Here is an 11033-nt window from a genome sequence, read left to right on the forward strand (position 1 = left end):
TACCACCTTCATCCTGTCACTTGTGGTACTTGCACAGATTTTATTATTTTCTAAATTAAATTTACTTTTCTGTTTGTTTGTATTTGACTTAAAAATTGTTAAAAATAAATTAGATTAAAAAGACCTGTATGAATTACTTCCTGCCTACAGAATAAAGGTCAGACTCCTCCACATTCACATCTCTCCATTTACTGAGTACCTCAGCTTTTGTTATCCTACTCCTACTACTGTCCTCAGTGGAAGCCAAAAAACCTCAAACAAAGCAAAACAAAACAAAACAAAAACCCCAACAGATACAAATTTTACTAAATTGCCTTTACCAAAAAAGAAAAAAAAAAAGAAGAAGAAGACTTTTCCTCTTGTTCTTTATTTGAAAGTAGATGGGGGGGGGGGGGGATTTTGAATTGCTTACCACACATTTTTCTAAGATGAATCAGAACAGGATGAAATGCCTGTTTCGTCTCTGGCTATAATGAATACGCATCTATGGCACAATTTTCAGGGAGAACACAAATATATGCAATGTTAGTTATGTTGTGCCTGCCACAACACAGTGAAAAATAAGAAAGGATTAGAATCTAGCCCAGAGTCTTCATGCGGACTCTTAGTTTCACACTTAGTCATAGCCAGCTTCACACCCAGACGCCCCTGACAGAACCAGGGCCAAATGTTCCTGGAAAATGGGACTTCTGAGGTTCATAGACATGTGCTACAAATACCTGAGCCTCATGCCTGGGTGGAGAGCTCAGCAAGAAGACTGATGGGCAGCTTCCAGGGGAAAAAATGAGGGAGGGGCAGGATGTGGTCTTGGTGACTCAGAAGTGGCCCGCCTTCTCCACCGCCAATCTGAGTCAGCATGTGGCCACATGGTTTCACATGGTGCCTGGTGGGTCTTGATGAGATGTCCTACCAGGTCCTCTGTGCCTGCCTTTAGTGAAGCATTTGATTTTAGAGGCTCAATTTACATATGAGTAGTTTTATTCTGTCTTTCTGAATTAGTCAAGCAAGAGATTGCTGAAGCTTTCTGATCTACATGGTATGGTGGCATGAAGTGTTGTTGGAGGTTTTCATACTTGTTCGCCTAATGTGGTTCTTCAAATGGTAAAGTAACATCACACAAGTGGAGGCAGCCTAGCATAGGAGTTGAGGACCTGGGTTTTGGAGGCAATCCAGCTGGGTTCAGATCCCTGCTTGCCAGAACCCCTGCACTTCTGATTTTAGAAATGTGCACATACCATTCCTTTTTGCCCTAGGACATGAATTGTGTGCTCTTAATGTGATTGGTGCAGTGGAAACTGAGTCATCCTCGTTGGTGCAACAGTGGCAGTTCTGGTGATGCCCTGCAGAGCGGTGGCAGTTCTGGTGATGGCTGTGTCTGAGTTTCTGGCTGGCAGAGTGGATCGTCCTGTCCAGTGCTGGGCATTAACTTTCAATGTCTTGATTTGGGACATGGTTCATGACTGCAGAGGCCTCAACTCACCATCCTGGCAATTCTGGGAGTTATGCAGTGACCTTTTGTTTATTGATTTTTAAATTTATTTTTGAAGATTTTATTTATTTATTTGTCAGAGACAGAGCACAAGCAGGGAGAGCAGCAGAAGGAGAAGCAGGTTTCCTGTTAAGCAGGGAGCCCAATGCAGGGCTCAATCCCAAGACCCTGGGATGACAACCTGAGCCAAAGGCAGACACCCAACTGACAGAGCCACACAGGTACCCCACAATGACCTTTCAATACATTCTTTTTTGCTTCAACTGAACTTTTGGTTGCTTTTAAATGTAACTAAGGATGTTGACTGATTCAATGACCTGAGGAACATTTATTAAGTTTTCTTAACCTGTTTTTTCATCTGTAAAGTAGCTTAGTAATACCTGTCTCTTAGGGTTAATGACAGACTTAAATATATATGCATGCAAATAAATATACATGCAAGCACTCAGTATGAGCACATAGTAAGAGTCCTTAAAATGTTAGCTATTATTATTAATAATTTGTTGGGCATCAGAGTAATATTGGAGTGTCTATAGTAGAGAGAATTTTGGTGTGAGGAAATTCTTGCCATTTACCAGAGAGTCAGGAATGATAGCTTGGAGTCTTAGTTTCAAGATTCACATATAGTGACCCCATCTGAATAGTAATGTAGAAGAAATAATTCTTTATTGCAATGGTAGGATTAAATGTAACCTAGGAATTTTTATGGCTCATGGCTTTAATTTACGGTTGGTTGATTTAGGCAACCATGTATCTTTAGTTTTACCTATTTAAATTTAACATATTGACTGGAAAGGGCACAAATCTTAAGTATACAGCTTGATTATCGCACAAAGCAAGATATTAATCATTACCAACTTTACAAAGGCCTACTTTGTGTCCCATCTCCAAAGGTAACTACTACACAGATTTCTCTTGCCATAAATTAGTTTTGCCTGTTTTTGAACTTTAAATAAACCAGATTATATAGTATGTACTCTTTTTGTTGCTAAATGTTATATCTTTGAAATTCAACCATGTTGTTACACATAGAAATATGTGTAACACAAACTCACTACTGTATTGTGTTATGCATATACTTTATTTACCCATTCCATTGTTAATGGACATTTGGGTACCCTCTCATTTGATTCTATTAAGAATAATGTACTATGAATATTCTTGTAAGTATTTTTTGTGCACATCTGTATGCATTTTTTTGGATTTACACCTAGAGGTTGAATTGCTGAGTTATAGAGTAGGTGTATGTATGCTTACCTTTCTTGGCAACAAAATTCCCAAAGTAGTTTTGCCAGTTTGCATAGCATTTTAAGAGTTTCTGGCAGTCTATATCTTCTCTAATACTTGGTATTGTCAACCTTTTAAAATTTCGCCATTCTGGAGTGTGTGTAGAGATACCTTGTTTTATTTTCAACTTGCATTTTCCTGATAACTAATGATGCTGAGCATATTTTCATGGTCATTGGCCATTTGGATATTTTCATTTGTAAAAAATCTATTCATGTCTTTTATCCTCTCTTAAAAATAATTGAGTCTGTCAATTTTTTCTTATTAATTTATAAGAGATATTTATATGGTCTAGAAATAGTCCTTTGTATGATTTATCCATGTAAAATGTCTTATTCCACATACTTCTTGTCTTTTCATTCTCTTAATGTTATATTTTGATGAATAGAGGTTTTATTTTTTTAAAGATTTTATTTATTCATTTGAGAAAGAGAGAGAGAATTGGGGAGGAGCAGAGGGAGAAGAACAAGCAGACTGTGTCCAGTGGGACTTGATCCCATGACCCCGAGATCATAACCTGAGCCAAAATTGAGGGTCGGATGTCCAACATTGAGCCATTCAGGTGTCCCATGAAAAGACGTTTTAAATTGTAAGAAGTCTGTATGGCCAATCTTTCCTGTTATGTTTAGTGCTTTATTTATTATTTATTTATTTATTAAAAGAGAACACTTCACGGTGAATCTGACACAATCAGAACTGAATATCTTTTTTTTTTAATTTTTATTTATTTATGATAGTCACAGAGAGAGAGAGAGAGAGAGAGGCAGAGACATAGGCAGAGGGAGAAGCAGGCCCCATGCACCGGGAGCCCGATGTGGGATTCAATCCCGGGTCTCCAGGATCACGCCCTGGGCCAAAGGCAGGTGCTAAACTGCTGCACCACCCAAGGATCCCTGTTTAGTGCTTTAAAAAAAAAGACTTTATTATTTTTTTATTATATATTTTTAAGTAATCTCTATACCCAATGTGGGGCTTGAGCTCAAAGCCCTAAGATCAAGAACTGCATACGCTACCAACTGAGCCAGCCAGGCACCTTAATAGACTTTATTTTTTAAAAGCAGTTTTAGGTTTACAGAAAAATGAACAGAAAGAACATATATTTCTTCCCCCTTCCCAGTTCCCCCTATTATTAACATCTTGCATTGGTGAGGTGCATTTGTTACAACTGATGAACCAATTCTAATGTATTATTAACTAAAGTCCATAGTTTACATAAGGGTTCATCACTGTGAGAAAGTGTGAACCCTGTAAAAGTGTTGTATACTTTTTTTGGTTTTGACAAATGCATAATGTTACTTATCAACCATTACAGTATCACTTAGAATAGTTTCACTGCCCTAAAAATCCCCTGTGCTCCACCTCTTCATTTCTCCCCAACGGCTGATCTTTTTACTGTCTCCATAGTTTTGCTTTTCCAGAATGTCATATTGGTGGAATCATGTGGTGTATAGCCTTTTCAGACTTACCTCTTCACTCACTAATATGCATTTAAGGTTCTTCTATGTCTTCGTTTCTTTTTAGCACTCAATAATATTCCATTGACCGGATGTATCATAGTTTATTTAACCATTAACCTCCTGAAAGACAACTTGGTGGCTTCCAAGTTTTGGCAATTATGAACACAAAGTTTCTACGAACATGTGTGTATAGGTTTTTGTGTAGGCATAAATTTTCAATTCCTTTGTAATAGCTGGATCATATGATAAGAGTATGCTTAGTTTTGCATGATACCACCAGATTGTTTTCCAAAGTGGCTGCACTATTTTGCAATAAGTGAGAGTTCCTATTGCTCCATATCTTTGCCAGCATTTGGTATCATCCATATTCTGGATTTTGACTATTCAAATTGTTGTGTAGTGGTAGCTCATTGCCATTTTAATTTTATTTTTTAAAGATTTTATTTATTTGTTTGAGAGACAGAGACAGTGACAGAAATAGCAAGAGAGAGCATGAGCAGGGAGGAGAGGGAGAAGCAGACTCCCTGCTGAGCAGGGAACCCGATGAGGGGCTCCATCTCAGGACCTGGAGATCATCACCAGAGCTGAAGACAGATGGTGCCCCTCATTGCTATTTTAATTTGCATTGTCTTGATGACATGTGTTGTTGAGCATCTTTTTTTTTTTTTTTTTTTTTTTATGATAGTCACAGAGAGAGAGAGAGAGAGGCAGAGACATAGGCAGAGGGAGAAGCAGGCTCCATGCACCGGGAGCCTGATGTGGGATTCGATCCTGGATCTCCAGGATCGCGCCCTGGGCCAAAGGCAGGCGCCAAACCGCTGCGCCACCCAGGGATCCCTTGAGCATCTTTTTATACGTTCACTTTTCAGCTGTGTATATTCTTTGGCGAGGTGTCTGTTAGGGTCTTTGGCTCATTGTTTGTTTGTTTGTTTGTTGGAGAAAGAGCATAGGCAAATGAGAGCCCAGTGTGGGGCTCCATCTCACACCCCTGAGATCACGCCGTGAGCTGAAATCAGGAGTAGATGCTTAACTGATTCAGCCACCCTGGTGCCCCTGGCTCATTTTTAAATTAAGTTGTTTGTTTTCTTATTGTTGACTTTTAAGAGTTTTTGTGTATTTTGCATAACAACTCTTTATCAGATGTGTCTTTTGCAAATATTTTATCCCAGTCTGTGGCTGGTCTTCTCATTCTCTTGACATTGTCTCTCATAGAGCAGAAGTTTTTTTTGTTTTTTTTTTTTTTAATTTTTATTCATGATAGTCACAGAGAGAGAGAGAGAGAGACAGAGACAGAGACATAGGCAGAGGGAGAAGCAGGCTCCATGCACCGGGAACCGATGTGGGATTCGATCCCAGGTCTCCAGGATCGCGCCTTTGGGCCAAAGGCAGGCGCTAAACTGCTGCGCCACCCATGGATCCCTTAATGAAGTCTACATTACCTTTTTTTCCCCCTATGGATAATGACTCTGTAAAAAGCCATCGACAAACTCAAGGTCATCTAGGTTTTCTCCTATGTCATCTTCTAGGAATTTTGTAGTTTTTTTGTTTTATATTGACCTCTGTGATTTTCAGTTGATTTCTGTAAAGGCTATAATATCTGTGTCTAGATTTACTTTTCTTGCATATGATGTCCAGTTGTTCCAGCACCATTCGATGAAGAGACCTGTCTTTTCTCTATTGTATTGCCTTGTTGCTTGTCAAAGGTCAGTTAACTACATTTATTGGAGTTATTTACAAGCTCTCTGTTTTCTGCCACTGACTTATTTCTTCTTTCATCAATAGCACTCTGTCTGGATTACTAAGTCATGTTTTTTATGGATGCCTAGACATCCTCAGTATGGAAAAGCAAGCTCATGACATAAAGGATGGAATTACAGGGATCCCTGGGTGGCGCAGCGGTTTAGCGCCTGCCTTTGGCCCAGGGCACGATCCTGGAGACCCGGGATCGAGTCCCACGTCGGGCACCGGTGCATGGAGCCTGCTGCTCCCTCTGCCTGTGTCTCTGCCTCTCTCTCTCTGTGACTATCATAAAAAAAAAAAAAAAAAAAAAAAAGATGGAATTACAGACCAGTATCTATTTGGACTTCTCCGTGGAACCAGAACTAGTTTATTTGTGACCAACTTAAATTTACTAGCCTGTCTCTTTCAGTGGCAAGAGACAGAAACCCAACCCAAACTTAAACAAAGAAAGACATGTTCTGGCTCACAGGGATTTGGAAGAATTGAGTGGAACTGGCATTAGATATCTTCCAAGAATCCATATATCTTGGCCCACCTTCTCATTTAGAGGGTTTTTAATAATAAGAAAAATTAAAAACCAAATAACCTACTTCTCACCGGCTTAAAGAATAATTTCTTCATTTCCTTCAAGTATTTGCTCAAATCTCACTTCCTCAGTGAGGCTGGCCAACTTTCACTTTATTCAACACCAACACCTGTCTCCTTTTTACTATGCTCGACTTTTACATTTTATTCACTTACTGCTTTGTAACATACAGTAGAACTTTCTTATTTATGTTTTTATTTTAATATATTTCTTGGCTAGAATGTTAGTTCCACAGGGCAGGGCTCTTATGTATTTTGTTCACTGAGATATTCAAGCATCTAGGACAGGGTGCCTAGAGCACATGGTAGGTGCTCAACAAATATTGGTAAGTGAATGAAAGGGAACTTATTATCTTATATAAGATGAAGTCCCAATTTCCAGGATCATTGATTCTGCAGCTCAATGACATAATTGAGAGCCATGGTCTCTTCATCTTCCCTGTCTGCCACCCTCAGTATGCCAGCTTGGTGTCCTGGGCTAGCTCTCTTCATGGTTGCAAGATGGCTGCTTCAGTTCCAGGCATCCCATTTATCTCTTTTTTTCCTCTAATCCATGAAGAATCCCATATTGATTTTTAAAATCACACTTGCACATATAATAACACAAATTAAAATAAATGCATAAAATACATGCAGCCCTCCTAGACACATTCTTAATTAATTACTCAACTGCAAAAATGTTGATTTTGGAAGAATTTTGTCAATGTAAATTTTTGAAATGTTAAGCAGGTATGTTAAGTATAATAATTTGGACATTGCCTTTGAAAAGTTTAATAATGGTGTGCCTTGGTGGCTCAGTCCATTGAGCATCTGCCTTTGGCTCGGGGCATGATTCTCAGGTCCTGGGATCGAGCTCTTTGCCAGGCTCCCTGCTCAGCAGGGGAGTCCACTTCTCCCTCTCCTTCCACCACTTGTGCTTTCTCTCATTCACCCTTTCTCACAAATAAATAAATAAGATCTTTAGAAAGAAAGAAAGAAAGAAAGAAAGAAAGAAAGAAAGAAAGAAAGAAAGAAAGAAAGAAAAGTTTAATGGTTGGAAAATTATTTTTGAAATACATCTTATTTATTTTAATAATATTCTTAGAAAAAAAATGAGGAAATCTGTCATGAGGATGATTAAAGGAAAAGCGTTGACTATATTAAGGTGAGATAAAGTATTTTTAGAAACTATGAAAATATATTTTAAAATATAAAATTTCCATAAGGCATAATATAGCCAAAAAAAGTACATGAAAGACAACTAACACTTTTTTTTTTTTTTTTTTTTTGGTTGGATCAGTTGAATGCCTATTTTATTTAACTCAGGTCAAGTGGATTAAGAAAATTCCCTTTGGCTAAAATAAAAAATGAGATAATGGTAAGGGATCCATCGAGCTCTTTTAATATTAACTGCTTTGAAAAAGTAAAGAACATTTCATGTGAAAATGTTCATTTAAAACATGGACTGTATCGGTTGCCATATTGCTCCACGTATATAAAAGGCTCAGGCTTATAAAATCTGAAGAGAAAATAACCACAAATCACCCTGTTAATCCATTGGGCATTTCTAGCTGAATTAAGTTTGTCCTTGTTAAAGAAATTATCTTCGTTCCCCCCCCTCTCAGGAATGCATGTAAAACAGTTCCTGTCTCGATGTACGCCTAAGGCAAAAAGTTCAGTGCTCAATTACCTGCTGTCTGAAGTCTCAGATTTTGCAGGGAGCAAGTGAAATAGCGTTTGAATCAGAAGTCTTGACCCATGCTCTTCTTTTTCCCTTCACAGCCCTGCCAGCTATTTGGCATATGAAGGTCCTGACCTGGGAAAACCATCTCGGATAACCACGCAAGGAGAGGGAAAAATGCAACACCTAGGAGATTTCAGTAAACAGTAGAATCATGCCAACCTAATCTGTGTTAAAATGCTTGGAATGTGGGAGCCGCCGATGATGCCTGTTGTCTGTGTGTCTGACTGAATCCTTTCTTTTCTCAGAGCAGCAAAGCCAAGCCTGGGAACCAGGCCAAATGCCTGCCACTTACCTTAAATTGATCAGCCACTTTGAGATTAAAACCCCTGAAAGCTGCCACACCGTGAAAACAAGGCCTCCTTCACATTAAAGGCAAATTGCGACTTTGGGTTTGCTGTGATCTTTTTTCCATTTTATCCAGTTTTTCACTGTGCACACTTTTTTTTTTTTTTCCTTTCCATTTATGCTCCAACGTAGAAGCCAATAGTTACAGCATCTTGGCCAGGCATTCATTAAGGTTTATAAGAACAAAATTTATGGTTATTTAGAGCTGGCACAGAGACAGACTGTTGTTGGAAAAAGAAAAAGCAATACAGGTGGGAAATAGAAGTCTTAACAAAGGCCCATACTGTAACGTGGTGCATGGGGCTCTTCTTGGCTGTGGTCTGGGGCAAAAAGCATATTGTATTTAAAACCATTTACTCCTCTATTTTGAGTCCTCCCCATTCTATGGTTCTGTAGATGATGAAAACAAGTAGACCAGTCACTCCAAGTGGTTTTCCTGTCTTGTGTAAGAGCTAGCATTTACAGGAGTGGGCAGCCATCAAGATGCATAGATGTGTGTCCATCTGAGTGATACATCTGTCAGCATGGCTAAGGTAAGCACATTTAAGAAATACATATTATGGGGCCACCTGGGTGGCTCAGTGGTTGAGCGTCTGCCTTTGGCTCAGGTCGTGATCCTGGGGTCCTGGGATCAAGTCCGTCATCGGGCTCCCTACAGGGAGCCTGCTTCTGTGTCTCTGCCTCTCTCTCTGGTCTCTCATGAATAAATAAATAAAATCTTTTAAAAAGGAAAAGAAATATATTATGGATCAGAATAAGGGCTCTCTCATGAAGAGACGAGTCACGTTATCTTCTTACATAACAGCAGGGCCTGTGTTCCCAAAAATGCAGGGTGTGGGCAAAACACACCCATAATCTCTGAATTCAGGTAATAATGTGGAATTCTGGCACAAGCTTGAAGTCTATATTCTCCCTCGGGAAACATTGCTAATGATTATTTTTTTTCCTTTTAAATACTCTGATTGCCTGCAGTAGGGGAATAAGAAGGCTCCTTGTCCAGTCATTTGCAATATTTATGAAGCAGGCCTTTTAAGCATACATTTTAGTTTCTACTCATTGTAGTCCAAGAAGTTCCTAGGAGTCCTGGCATGTATTGAAAAAACATACAGCTTTAGTGTTTCATGATGTAAAGTGTTCCCAAAATACCACTCCTAGCTGTGCCAGTAACATGCTTTATGACTTAGGGCAAGTTAGTGTAAGTGTCCAGCCATTCATCTCCCATTATTAAATGGGAATATTACTACTATTACTACTATCACCACCACTACTACCATCACTGTACTCTTACCAGGTACACTATGCTAAAGTATTGGCTCCTACTTCTCCAACTTTGTACACACTAGGATATTTCCTCTTTCCTCGCCATGAAATTAAGTTCATCTTATTTACAGACTTTGTTTCGGAAATCTTCCACATAATTGTTTTTATTTCTTTTTATCAGTATCACCTCAACATGGAAATACTTCTAGTGTTATATGAACTTGGCTTTGTCTACATGTTACTTGTGCATAGAAAGGAGTACTTTACCCTAATCACACACATTTTCAGCTCCCCAAGAGCAGAGGCTAGGATCTTCTTGATATTTCTTCACCAACAAGGTGATCATTAAATTGGAATAGAATACACACAAAATCTTTTGCATCACTTCATAAAATGTTAAATATAGCTTTGGCTGCATGAACACACAATGTGATCCTCATTTGCAGATAATACTGATTATTTCTGAGCGTGGGTGAGCCTGTTTGCTAAGTTGTGAATAGAAGTCACTTCCCTTATAATGCAGAGTACCAGAAAACCAGAGTCATCATAGAGGGAACAGAAAATGGGATGGTTTGGTCTGGTATTGATTTCTGCCTCTGCATCTTTTTGACCAGTTTGCCTCATAACTTTGTCATTTAAATTTCCTACCATGCCCAATAGGCTTTTATCTTGATTACCGATTTTATTTATTTATTTATTTTATTTTATTTTATTTTATTTTATTTTATTTTATTTATTTATGATAGGCACACAGTGAGAGAGAGAGAGAGAGGCAGAGACATAGGCAGAGGGAGAAGCAGGCTCCATGCACTGGGAGCCCGACGTGAGATTCGATCCCGGGTCTTCAGGATCGCGCCCTGGGTCAAAGGCAGCCACTAAACCGCTGCCCACCCAGGGATCCTTGATTACCGATTTTATCATAACTTCCGAAGTCTTTGTATTTCATATCTCCTATTAATTGTGATCCTTCTATATTTCATCAGTCATCAGGTATTTATGGAGCGCCTGATATGTGTTCAGTGTTAGGCTAAGGGTAATTGAAAAATTCCTGTATAACAAGAAAGAGTGGGTAAGAAAACACAAAGCAAGTAAATGACTGCCTCCAGGGATCTGCTTTGTGTTTCGTGGCATAGGGTAACAATTTGAG

At 38.9% G+C, this 11033-nt stretch overlaps 1 long non-coding RNA gene across 1 annotated transcript; it reads left to right on the forward strand.

Annotated features, from left to right (window-relative positions):
* The first annotated feature begins 1649 nt into the window (after positions 1 to 1649).
* On the forward strand, positions 1650 to 8683 carry LOC111098751. Its single transcript, XR_005369166.1, has 3 exons — positions 1650 to 1710; positions 7643 to 7702; positions 8320 to 8683. It is a non-coding gene; the product is annotated as an uncharacterized LOC111098751 (long non-coding RNA).
* The last annotated feature ends 2350 nt before the right edge of the window (positions 8684 to 11033 follow it).

Source organism: Canis lupus, chromosome 14 (assembly GCF_011100685.1).
Source record: "Canis lupus familiaris isolate Mischka breed German Shepherd chromosome 14, alternate assembly UU_Cfam_GSD_1.0, whole genome shotgun sequence".
NCBI lineage: Eukaryota > Metazoa > Chordata > Mammalia > Carnivora > Canidae > Canis > Canis lupus.